Source organism: Physeter macrocephalus, chromosome 11 (assembly GCF_002837175.3).
Source record: "Physeter macrocephalus isolate SW-GA chromosome 11, ASM283717v5, whole genome shotgun sequence".
NCBI lineage: Eukaryota > Metazoa > Chordata > Mammalia > Artiodactyla > Physeteridae > Physeter > Physeter macrocephalus.
The window spans coordinates 89,163,796-89,178,066 of NC_041224.1; positions in this window are offsets into that span (position 1 = coordinate 89,163,796).

The following is a 14,271-nucleotide window of genomic DNA, read 5'->3' on the forward strand; positions in this document are numbered from 1 at the left end:
CTATGGATAACAGTATGGAGGTTCCTTAAAAAACTAAAAATAGAACTATCATACAATCCAGCAATCCCACTACGTAATAGACATTTCTCCAAAGAAGATATACAAATTGCCAACAAACACATGGAAGGATGCTCAACATCACTCAGCATCAGAGAAATGCAAATCAAAACTACAATGAGGTATCACCTCACTCCAGTCAGAATGGCCATCATCCAAAAAATCTACAAACAATAAATGCTGGAGAGGGTGTGGAGAAATGTGGCACATATATACAATGGAATATTACTCAGCCATAAAAAGAAATGAAATTGAGTTATTTGTAGTGAGGTGGATGGACCTAGAGACTGTCATACAGAGTGAAGTAAGTCAGAAGGAGAAAAACAAATACTGTATGCTAACACATATATATGGAATCTAAAAAAAAGAAAAAAATGTTTCTGAAGAACCTAGGAGCAGGACAGGACTAAAGATGCAGACCTAGAGAATGGACTTGAGGACACAGGGTGGGGGAAGGGTAAGCTGTGACGAAGTGAGAGAGTGGCATGGACATATATACACCACCAGATGTGAAATAGATAGCTAGTGGGAAGCAGCCGCATAGCACAGGGAGATCAGCTCGGTGCTTTGCATCCACCTAGAGGGGTGGGATAGGGATGGTGGGAGGGAGATGCAAGAGGGAGGAGATTTGGGGATATATGTTTATGTATAGCTGATTCACTTTGTTATACAGCAGAAACTAACACACCATTGTAAAGCAGTTATACTCCAATAAAGATGTTTAAAAAAAAAGAAAAAAGAAAAAACTACAATGAGATATCACCTCACACCAGTAAGAATGGCCATCATTAAAAAGTCTACAAAGAATAAATGCTGGAGAGGGTATGGAGAAAGGGGAACCCTCCTACACTATTGGTGGGAATGTAAGTTGGTGTAGGCACTTTGGAAAACAGTATGGAGATTCCTCAGAAAATAGAGCTACCCCGTGATCCAGCAATCCCACTCCTGGGCATATATCTGGAGAAAAACATTGTTTGAAAGGATAGATGCACCCCAGTGTTCATGGCAGCACTGTTTACAACAGCCAAGACATGGAAGCAACCTAAATGTCCATTGTAGATGAATGGATAAAGAAGATGTGGTACATATATGCAATGGAATATTACTCCGCCATTAAAAAGAATGAAATAATTCCAGTTGTATCAACATGGATGGACCTGGAGATTATTATACTAAGTGAAGTAAGTCAGACAGAAAAAGACAAATATCATATAATATTGCTTATATATGGTATATGAAAAAAATGATACAAATGAACTTATTTACAAAACAGAAACAGACTCACAAACTTAGAGAATGAACTTATGGTTACTAGGAGGGACAGGTGGGGGGAGGGATAGATTGGGAGTTTGTGATTGACACATACACACTGCTATATTTAAAATAGATAACCAACAAGCACCTACTGTATAGTACAGGGAACTCTGCTCAATATTCTGTAACAACCTAAATGGGAATAGAATTTGAAATAGAATAGATACATGTATATGTATAACTGAATCACTTTCTATACACCTGAAACTAACACAACATTGTTAATCAATGATACTCCAATATAAAATAAAAAATTTTAAAAAAGATATGCTTTGGAGGCACATTTGTTAAACTGCTTAGCTTTCTGTGCCTTAATTTCATAATTTTTAAAATGGAGATAGTAATAGTACCTGCCTTATAGTAGGTTATAGTAAGGATTAAATTATTTGTGATATGTACAATGTTCAGCACACTCAATAAATTTTAGCTTCTCTTCTTGTGGAAAGAGTACTGGGTGGAAGAGAGTAGATCCATGCTTTAGTTTAGTTCAGCCATGAACTCAAGATATGGCCTCAGCTGGGAAGGGATGGTGATTATAAACCAGACTATTAGAGCTGTATGGGATCTTTGGGATTATTGATGTCATCCTACCAGTGAGGAAAGAATAGGCAGCACAGGAAAGTAAAACCATATCCTGTAGGAAATCCTTGGCATTGAACTATGTGGCCCCATAAGGCTGTTTCCATTATGAAACTCCAGTGATTCTAAGTACACTGTAATGTTACTGACAATTCTTCTATAAGGGCTCTCTGGGGTCTTTGTCAGAACTTCTCTTAGTGCTTGAGTCATTTTTATTCCTTTTCTAACCTGAACCGAGGTCACAGGTTTCTCAGAAGCAATACAGAAAATAATATGTGAAATCAAAATTTATTTTCTTTCCTTTTGCTCCACAATTGTGCATATTCAATGCCTCATCCCACTGAGAGATGTCCTACTTTCAACTCCCCCTTGAGGTACTGACTTCTGCCTGGGCTGCTTGAAAATCTCCAACCAGGTACAGTGATCAGTCTTAATATCATTAAAAGTAGAACAATAAAACATTATGCTCATTTTGTCAAGTAATAGGAAGTAAGCAGCACCACGCATGAAGTAATCTTTTCAATTAAAAAGTTTAAGGAAAAATTCAAACATTTTCAGAAGTAGAGAAAATACTATAAATGCTTTCATGCACCTTCAACTCATATTCAATTTCTACAGAGGGTAAATAGCATGGGGGAAGGTGGAATCATTTTAAATTAAAACTCACTTAACAGGGTGTTGCAGCTTCAGAAATAGTTGGAGACTCTTGGTGGATCTAACTCTCCCTCAGATGGCAACGTAAAATCTGGACAATATATATTTTTTAATTATATTAAGAAATGGGGGACTTCCCTGGTGGCGCAGCGGTTGCGCGTCTGCCTGCCGATGCAGGGGAACTGGGTTCGCGCCCCGGTCTGGGAGGATCCCACATGCCGCGGAGCGGCTGGGCCCGTGAGCCATGGCCGCAGAGCCTGCGCGTCCGGAGCCTGTCCTCCGCAACGGGAGAGGCCACAGCAGAGGGAGGCCCGCATACCACAAAAAAAAAAAAAGAAAAAAAAAGAAATGGAGAGTGACCAAAATCAAAACTAGAGGAAAGCCTATCCTTAAAAGAAGAATTTCCATGAGTGTGATTTAAAGGTTTGCAGGCTCCTGCCTACACAGCTGCAGCAGCAGAAAGCCACCATCTTACTGGTTTGAGGTATCAGACATAGTTTGCAGCAGGCAGAGCAGAAAGTTAGAGGAATAATCCTGAAAGGGAGGGAGCTGCACAAGGGGAAATCCCCAAACATATACATACAAAATCTGCCTAGAACTTTGGATGACCACTAAATTATACATGGCTAGGGAAGACCTGAAGGGGTCTTGAAATATACAGTAGCTGGGAGCTGAATAAGCTGAGTGGGGAGATCATTTCCTGTCCACCACAAGGAAGACACAGTTGTGAGTTTGAGTCCAGCCAAACTAACTGCCTTCTAAAATAAGAATTACTGTTCAGAAGAACATAACATAATCCAGATACCCTACACTGTATAATTCATAATGTCCAGTTGCCAATCAAAAATCACTGGATGTGGGCTTCCCTGGTGGCGCAGTAGTTGAGAGTCCGCCTGCCGATGCAGGAGACACAGGTTCGTGCCCCGGTCCGGGAAGATCCCACATGCCATGGAGCGGCTAGGCCCGTGAGCCATGGCTGCTGAGCCTGCGCGTCCGGAGCCTGTGCTCCGCAATGGGAGAGGCCACAACAGTGAGAGGCCCGTGTACCGCAAAAAAAAAAAGAAAAATCACTGGATGTGAAAAAAAAATTTTTAATTTCAAAAAGAAAAAGCATTCAATAGTAACTGACCCAGAAGGGATCCAGGTGATGGGAATTGCACACAAGGACTTTAAAGCAGCCATAGGAAATATGTCCAAAAACTTAATGGAAAATATAAACACAATTAGTGAAAAGAAGGGGAAAATTTTAGAAGAATTTAAGGTAGAAAAAGAAAGCTTTCCCAGTCCTAGTATCTGTCCTACCTGCCTAGGCTTGGGGCATCTCTTCTAACACTAGGCTCTAATTTACTCTCACTAGGCATTATGGAGGCACAGTCAATACTATCCAATATGGCATCACCTATTCCAGTTGACATAGGTATGATCTCAATGGGATAGAGGGTATATAGTGGTATTGGTTGTGTGGTAGTGTTAACAATGTTGGTGATAGTGGTGGCAGACAGAACTGAAATTCTTGCTGAATATCAGGATGTAAGAGAAGGTAGTCTAAATCTTTTTTTTTTTTTTTTCTTTGTGGTACGTGGGTCTCTCACCGTCGTGGCCTCTCCTGTTGTGGAGCACAGGCTCCGGACGCACAGGCTCAGTGGCCATGGCTCACGGGCCCAGCCGCTCCGTGGCATGTGGGATCCTCCCGGACCGGGGCATGAACCCGCGTCCCCTGCATCAGCAGGTGGACTCCCAACCACTGCGCCGCCAGGGAAGCCCTAGTCTAAATCTTTGCTCTAATTAAACAAGCTTATACTTCCAAAGTTATTTCCCATTGACTTTGGTATCTGATCATGGCCTAAATTATGTTCCTCCAATGTTTCCTAGTAAAGGGAAGGATTACACAACTAGTAACATCTAAGAATAAGAAGACTTAGTTCTAATACTCTAGCCAATTTGGAGAAGCTAATTAAAATCCCAGGAAACCCAAGTTTTTTCTTCTCTAAAACAAGAGAGAGATTGAAACAATCTCTTTGTAGCTATTTAATGTCATTAAATATCATTTAATGAATCCCAGACATGGATTGGGTTTTATCCAATCTATCTTGGTAATAAGAGTGCCTATCCTGCTTACTCCACAGAGCAACTATGAAGAACAAATGAGATAATGACCAGTAGCTTACATTTACTGAGGGATTACCATTTTCCAGGCATAGTTCTAAGTGCTTTCTTTTTATGTATTAACCCATCTACTACTAACAACAATGAGGTAGGTAGTATTTTTATTAGTCTCATTTCATAGATAAGGAAACAGAGATTAAATAGCTTGCCAATTTAATAAGAATTAAAGGTGGGATTCCACCCTGGGAGTCTGTCAGTGAAGGTGTGCAAATCAAGTGCTCTCAGCACTCTTAGCCTCTGTTGTTAAGAATGTAAACTGGTACAACCACTATGGAGAGCAATTTGGCAACAGTCTTACAATTAGATGCTCACTCTTATGAACAGGTTATTCTAATCATGATATTCACTAAGAGAAACTCTTGTACATGTGTAGGAGAAGACATAGAAAAAAAATTTCAAGTAAATATTATTTGCAATAGGGAAAAAAACCTAACTGTTCATCAATAAGTGAATGGGTAAATCAACTGAGATGTTCTACAACAATTAAGTGAATGTGTATCAATATAAATAGATCTAGAATTTTCCTCTCCAATATGGTAGCCACTAGCCACATAAAGCTAATAAGCACTTGAAATATGGTTAAAGATGTATGTTAGAAGAGTAATATTTTGGATATATTGAGTTTAATAAAATATATACTAAATTTAATTTTTCTGGTTTCTTTCTGCTTTTCTATTTTATTTTTTAAAATTTTAATTAATTTATTTATTTTGGTCACACCACGCGGCTTGCAGGATCTTAGTTCCCTGACCAGGGATTGAACCCAGGCCCACGGCAGTGAAAGTGTTGAGCCCTAACCACTGGATCACCAGGGAACTCCCTCTCTTTGCTTTTTTTAGATGTGGCTATTAGAAAATTTTAAATTAATATGTGGTTTATATATTTTTATTGGACAGCACTGACCTAGAAAATATAATCTGAGTTAAAATAAGCAAGCTATGAAAAAATCTGTAAACACTACAAAGCAGATAAAGCAATACGATCGGCTGTTCATGGAGTATCTACACTCCATTAAAATATAAAACTATGGAGTGAAATGGTACCCTTCAAATATGTAATAATGGCTTCCCATAGAGAATAGATAAGGGGATAGAGCTTGGAGAGGAAAACAAAGAACTTGAATTTTATTTGTAATATTCTACTTTATTTAGATAAACAAAATATCTGAAGCCAAAAGGACTAAATAGTAATATTTGATTGTTCTTAAAGGGGGATGTTTTTACATTTTGGTATTTTAACATTCCAAAAATGAAAGAGAGCAAAAAATTGAAGATCAATAACTTCACACATGCAGCACACATTCATTCACACTTTTAACAATTCTCCAGTCATTAGGCACCATATTTAACCAGAGGGTCTAGCAAAGATGAGGACAAGTGTGAGGATGTTGAGGAGAGAGGTTAAAATCCACACACTGTCATCTGATAATTGTGTATATGAATATTTATAAAACACAATGATTTTTCCTGACTATAAAAGTAATATGTGCTCATTGCAGAAAATTTGGAATTTATGAAAAGTATAAAGAAAACAACAACTTACCACAACCCCATCACTAATAGAAAGTCAGTGGATATTTTGGTTTATTTTCTTTCAGTCTCTTTGAACATTTGGCTTTTTACTTTTGCTAATATCCGGCAGATATTTTGAAACAAACCCCTGAATGAAATATGATCATTTTGTCTTGGATCAAAATAATCTTTGCCTTGGGGTTTCAGATTGGGCTTGTGATACCTTTCTTTTTTAAAAATCAAAATAAAAATAAAACCAATGGCTAATACTGACTAAAGGCTGTACCCAGCATGCTCAGCATGTTACATGCATTATATAATTTAAACTACTTTCTGATGTAGGAACTATTATAATTCCTATTTTATACAGAGAAATGAGGCATAAAGAGGCTCACTAAGCTGCCAAGGAAGAGCCTGGATGAGATTAAGTTTGGGATTCAAATCCAGAGGGTTTGATAAATACATCTCCATCTCCATGGCAGGCCCCCTAAGAGTAAGTCTTTGGGTTTGTGTTGAATTTAAATGTGTGTGAATGTAAATGTGTGTGTGTGTGGTGGTGATGGGAGTAGTGGCATAGAACATATTCTGCTGCCATTACCTGCCCCACCAAGCCACTCTCTAGAGGTCCCTACACCTCCATTACACTAACCTCAGATTAAAAACTGTACCTGGCCCAATCTAAGGAGAGTCAAATCTCAGATAAGCTGTGAAAATGTTCTCTTGGGGTTAGGCAGAGAGTCAGTTCATCCTCTCAAATACACTTCGTATTGTTTTAGGTTCAGAGATCCTCTCTGTAGCCTCTGGCCCATTCCTTAACAATCCTCAACAGGCTGCAATTGGAACAAAGAAACTCAGAGCCCCAGAGTTATCACTCTCTGAGTCTATGTACTGCTTGCTGTATTTGGACACATAAACAGGTATAAATGAGTCAGGTGAACTTTGTTAATGAAAAGATAATTTTATCTCACATTTAACATTTGTTGAGCCCTCATTATACTTTGCCCTGGACTAAGTACTTTACATGTTTGCATTATTTCATTTAATCTTCATAACAATCCTATAAAGAAGGTTTTATTATGATTCCCATTTCACTGATAAAGAAACTGAGGCTTAGAGAGGTTGAGGAACCTGCTCAGGTCACAGAGATAACAATGACGGAGTGGTCCACACTTCCAAACTGAGGACTACAAACACCAGAGTCCACAGTCTTCCTCTATCCTTTAACACCACCCACTCCCCAGCATATAAAGACTTCTTATTTCCCTTTGCTAAGTAGTGTAATGTAACAATGTTTGAGACCAGTAGAAGAAACATATTTGATACGGAATCCACCAGACACTGGTATAGCCAATCAGATGAATCTTATCTTTTATAAAGACATCTTTTCCTTCAGTTTCTCCCACCAGACCTGCCAAGTTTGGGTTGGGTATCTGTTACCAACTCCTGGTTCTACCTAGTTGGTACTCAGGAATGGTCCATAACCCAAAGAAGCAGATTTTAAATGACTTGTTTTTGTGTTGCACATTGAAGCCTAGGAAGAAACTGGATGGCTACCAGCTTATAAAAATAAGGATATGAGAACCATGCTTAATAGGAATGAGGCCTGCCAGTGATCAGAGACAGGGATGAACATTTCAAAATATGATGGGAGAAGGGGGTAGGGCAGGGGATGAGTAGGCAGAAGAATGAATCAGAGGCAAAGGCAGCCTTAGCCAAAGAACTGACCAACCAACAGATTCTGGGCACTTAAACTCTAGTAACTCCATAATAGAGTAGAAGATATCCTCAAGTTAATTTTTCTTCAATTCTTGTCCATTGAAGTCTGAGGAGCAGTCATCATTAGGGGCCTTTAGAGTTGAGATGACATGCTGATTGGGGTGGACCAAAGGAGAGATGAAAGCAAATGCACCTGCTGCTGGGATCCAGCCACTCCCTTGGCCTTAAAGCAGCACTTAATCCCAGTACCCTCTCACTGTATTGTTAGTATGTGTCCCAATAAGCAGTGCCTTTGAATTTCATCACTATCCCAGGTTCTATTAAAGGCCTGAGTCTTCATAATATTGCCTACACATGATGAGTATTAAATAGCAGGAGAACACTATTGTCCTTGATGAGATGTAGAACACAGTATCTGAGGTCAGGAAACTAATGAATGAATGCGGGGGAAAGCCTGTATCTGAGACCTTGATTATTGAAGCAGAGATAAAATGTACACAGAAAAAAGAGAGCAAAATAAAAAGGGAAGGGAAGGGCTTCCCTGGTGGCGCAGTGGTTGAGAGTCCGCCTGCTGATGCAGGGGACACGGGTTTGTGCCCTGGTCCGGGAAGATCCCACATGCCGCGGAGCGGCTGGGCCCGTGAGCCATGGCCGCTGAGCCTGCGTGTCCAGAGCCTGTGCTCTGCAACGGGAGAGGCCACAACAGTGAGAGGCCCGTGTACCGCAAAAAAAAAAAAAAAAAAAAGTGAAGGGTAGAGCTCCTACTTCTCCCACTCTTCAGACCTTTAACCTAGATCAAGGAATGGGAATTAAGCTTCAGCTACATGTGTCCGTATCAATTCTCTCTCCTGCCAAGGGGTCGTACTGCAGGAAGAAGAATTGTGTATTTTAAGAGAAATGTAGCCAATGCACCACTTTTTGACTGAAAGAAGAAAAAAATGACAAGGCAAGAAGGAAAAAAAAGAACTGGATAGTAATGTCTTTGAAATTCCCTCTGCATACGATTTCCCAGGCTCTAAGAGCAACTTTTATACTCGTACCCCATGTGCAGCCTTAAAGTGAGTCTCCATAGTCATCCAACATCATAAAAAGCTGTTCTCATTATTCCCACCCTTCCTAGGAGTGGGATTAAGTAGTTGATCTGAGACAGCCTTGCTAGTTACTCTGACCTCTTTCTTGACAGGAGCTGTTGACACTTGCTCTCGTTCCTCCTTTTACAGGAAAGTGGCACTGTACCTGTATCTCAGTGCAATACTGTCATTGGCAAGGCCTCCAAGAATAGAAAACAACGAATGACACAAGGGGGTTTAAAACCTCATAAAATGGGACTATGGGCCAAATCTAGAATTGACTCAGAGTACCAGCAGCTCCCCTCAGTGACAACATGAACCTCCCAGCAATTAGGCAGTGATTAGGCTAAAGAGAGATGTGTTTCTGGGCCGCTGAGGCACCTCTGGCTCTTCAGATTTCTAAAGAATTCATGGACCCACTTTAGATATCAGAATAAATGGCTTTGGGTAAGAGTGGTGAATTTCTGTGGCAGCGTAAGGCTGGACGCTACCAAAGTGTTTTCTTGCAGAGGAAAGCAGCCTGCACTTGTAAGTCAGCTGGACTTCCCACTCGTGGTCTGCTGTTCAGTACTGAAGTTTTATAGCCCTTCCTTCTGCTGTGTGCTTGGCACTGTCACTCTTCCTGACAGTCTCTGTAAGCAAACACTCCTTCAAGGTTTCAGTAAACTTGTTCCTCTGCCTTCTTTAATAAAATGCATCCTTGGAATTTGGTGGATCTTCCTGTTTACTTATTGGTTTGAAAATATACAGAAAGATTTCTATTAGATACATAGTTTCTGGGTTCATCAGTTCTACCTGCATACTATTATAAACATGTTCTACTGGGTACTTATATGGTTAGGAAAGATCTTGCCTTCAATGTCAAACCTTTATTAAGCACCAAAGGACTTTCTCAGAGGTGAAATTTCTGAGATGGAGAATGTGGATAAGAATTAAGCTCTGGATTCAGACAGACTGAGGTTCACTCTCTGCTCTGTCACTTAAATTGCTGTGGATTTGGGGCAAGTTACCTCACCTCTCTGACTTTTTCCTTATCTGTGAAGTGAACATGACACAAATATCTATAACAAGGTTTGTTGTGAGGATTATATATTATGTGCCTGGCATATAATAAGAGCTCAGTATTATTATTAAAAAATAAAACATGGACCCTAATTTTGTGGAGTTCACGGTATATAAGGGAAAGCAAATATTTAAAGAGATAAACAATTACATCTGAACAAAAGTGCTATAAGGGACATGATAAAACAAACAAACAAAAAAACCCAAACAAACAAAAAAAACAACAGTAAAGCACAAATAGCCATTCATTTTTGTCAGAAAGGGTCATGAGTCTCAGGGAGGAAGTACTATTTGATCTCACTTGGCTGATAAGTGAAGATGGGTGTTCTATGCAGAGGAAAAAACAAGAGAAGAGGCAGAAAGCCATGAAGCAGAAGAGAATGCAACCATGTGGAGCTGAGAACCCAATCCACATGAAGGGATGGTAGGCTTCTGAACTTTGTGAATGATTAACTCCTATTAATTCCTAAGAGTCAGAGTACACATTTTTCTTTAGCCTGATGACTAATCTACTGCAGAACATGAATTGACCAGAAAGGGAAAGGTGGAGTGCACTATGGAAGAACTAAGACAATGGATACCCACCGGAATTTGGTTGAGTGAGTCTAAATCCAATCAAACTTGGTCTTATGACTCAATTACTTCTCATTCAAGAGCACTGCATCCTAATTATGTATCGTCATTCACTAAGTTAGATAGGGCATAAGCCAAGAAAAGAAGCTTCCCAGTCATAGTTACCTTGAATTTGTTCATTAACCAGTTCATTTGCTCATAGAACATCTATTTGTCACACCAGTCCTTTCAATTTGTTGTTTGTTCAGCCTGATTCTCCCAAAGGTCAGGGCTGAATTGCCCATCCCTTTTATTGAATACAGCCTGGATTAATCCTGTTTCCAATGCCCAATTGACTTTTTCCTTTACTTATGTGCAAATGTACACTAAAAACTTACAAATAAAAACTTCCTCTAGGTAAAAATTCAAGGAAATGGGAAGACTCGCAGTGAAAGTCAGAAGAGCTTTCTCTCTCTGCAATGCAGGAGAACACTCAGCCCTTGAGAGGATGGGAGAATCAAGCTTAACATATGCATTAGTTAAAGTATACAGATAAATCCAGAAATGTTTCAAATGAAAAATGGTGACTGAGCCAAGGTTTTGTACATTCTCTCAATGCTATTGAACATGTTCTAGTCTACTTAGTGCTAAATGTCTTTCTTAAAAAATATTTTCAGTTATTTTAGGAATAATCTATTTATATTACTAGTTTGTTTCCACTATGGTCAAGAAAATTACTTTATGATTTCAATTCTTTATCACTTATTGGAAACTGTTTTATTTTCCAGCATATGGCCAATTTTGGTAAATCTTCCACGTGTATTTGGAAATATTGTGCATTCTGTAGTTATTGAATGCACGACTGTGGATTTGTTTATTTCTCCATTTAATTATGTTAGTTTATGTCTTAAGATTAAGGTTATTTTATTAGTTGGTTGTAAACTTAGGTTATTACATCTTCCCTTTAAATTGATTATTTTATCACTATGAAATGTTCCTCTTTATTGTTATTAATATAAGATAATACAGTAATTATTTATCTCTAATATTTAATACTGAAATAGTTAGAAGTATTAAAGTTCCTTCTAAATTTGGCAAAATGAAGAGATCTTTTTCTTTATCTCTAGAATTGTTGCATACAGAGGTTTTACTTTATCTCTAGTAATACTATATAATAAAGTATTTGTAATTATTCAATTTTCTTTCCTTGTCAGTTTGTAACACGGTTTTGTATCTCAATTATTACAACATGCATCTTTGACTTATTAGTATTTGCTTTAAGTTAATACTTTATCCACTTTCCAGACAATGCAAAGACCTTATGAGACTTTTAAAAAATATTTTTCTAATTTTATTGAGATATAATTGACATATAACATTGTATTTGTTTAATATGTATAACAGAATGAGATTTGATGCATTTACATATTGTGAAATGATTATCACAATATGTCCAGTTAACACCCATTACCTCATATAATTACAATTTTTCTCATTTTATGAGAACTTTTAAGATCTACTCCCTTAGTAACTTTCAAATATACAATACAGTATTGTTAACTAGAGTCATCATGCTCTACATTATATAACTAGAATTATTTATCTTATAACTGGAAGTTTGTACCTTTTGACCACCTTCACCAATTTCTCCCACCCCCAACTCCCTGACTCTGGCATCCATCAATCTGTTCTCTGTTTTATGAGTTCAGTTTTTTTAGATTCCACATGTAAGTGAAATCATACAGTATTTGCCTTTCTCTAATTTATTTCACTTAGCATAGGGCTCTCAAGGATTTATAACACCTTAACACCATTTACCTTTCTACTCTCTGTGCTTTTGCTATTTTGTGTTTCAATTCAACATATATTTTTACTTTTTTTTTTTTTTTTTTCGGTACACGGGCCTCTCACTGCTGTGGCCTCTCCCGTTGTGGAGCACAGGCTCCGGACGCGCCGGCCCAGTGGCCATGGCTCTTGGGCCCAGACGCTCCACGGCATGTGGAATCCTCCCGGACCAGGGCACGAACCCGTGTCCCCTGCATTGGCAGGCAGACTCTCAACCACTGAGCCACCAGGGAAGCCCCAACATATATTTTTAAACCCACAAACATTAGTGTTATTGTTTTAATTAATACGTATTTCTATTTCTATTGTTGTTATTCTTTCTGTTGTCATTGTTCCTTTTTGCATTTTTTTGCTTCTATCTAGGATCATTTTCCTTCTGCCAAAGAACTCTCTTTAGTATTTTAGTGAAGGTCAAATGGGGATGAATTCTAAGTTTTTGTTTGTTGGAAAAAGTATTTATTAATTTTTGAAGGATATATTCATTAGGTATGGAATTCTCAATTCACATTTATTTTCTTACATTATTTCAAAGATGTGATTCGATTGATTCATGGTTTCTGTTGCTTCTATTAAGAGGTCAGCTGTCAGTCTTGCTGCCTCTTTGAAGGTAATGTGTGTTTTTCCTTGCTTTTAAAAATATTTTTCTGTTTTTCCTTGGTTTGCAGAAGTTTTATTATGATGTGCCTAGATATGGTTTTCTTTGATTTTATCCTGTTTGAGGTTTGCAGATCTTCTTGAATTTATGACTTAATATCTCTTGGTAGTTGTAGAAAATTCTCATGCAGTAGCTCTTCTAGTATTGCATCTTCCACAATCTCTCCTCTAATTACATGTATGTTAGATCTTTACATGGGGTCCCACATATCTCTTATGACCTCTTAAAAGTATTCTTTATATTTTTTCCCTCTTTGGACTTTATTCTGGACACTTTCTAGTGACCTATGTTTCAGTTCACCAAGCCTCTTTTCTGCTGTGTCTAATATGTTATTAAATCCATTCTTTAAATTCTTAATTCAATTATTGTATTTTTTGTTCGAAAATTTCCCTTTAAATTTTTTCACATACCCTAGTTTAATGAAATTCACCATCTTTTTATTTGTTTTGCCAAAATCAAAATCATAACTATTTTAATATCTACATTTGATAATTCTAATATGTAAATCATTTGTTGGTTTGTTTCTATTATTTATTTTTCAATCACAGTTTCATTTTGTTTTGTTGTCTGATATGCTTAGTAAAGTTTAACTGAATGTTAGATCTAATGTCTGAAGTACTATAAGCCTTCTGAATAGTTCATCATCTTCCAAGAGGGATTTAATTTTCTTCTGGCAGTCTGATAACATATGGGCAGATCATCTTGATCTGCTCAAGGTTGGTCTATTTTAGTCTGCTCTTATTTTTAGAGTATTTCTCTTTTGAAAATCTCAGTTGAGTAAAAGTAAAACACCTGTACTTGGAAAATTATAAGACACTGATGAAAGAAACTGAACACATAGAGATGGAAACATGTACTGTGTTCATAGATTGGAAGAATTAATATTGTTAAAATGACCATACCACCCAAGGCAATCTACAGAGTCAGAGCAATCCCTATTTCCACAGAAATAGAACAAATGATTTTTAAATTTATACAAAAACACAAAAGACCCCCAATAGCCAAAACAATCTTGAGAAAGAACAACAGGGCTGGAGGAATCAAGCTTCCTGACTTCAGGCTATATTACAAAGCTCCAGTAATCAAAACA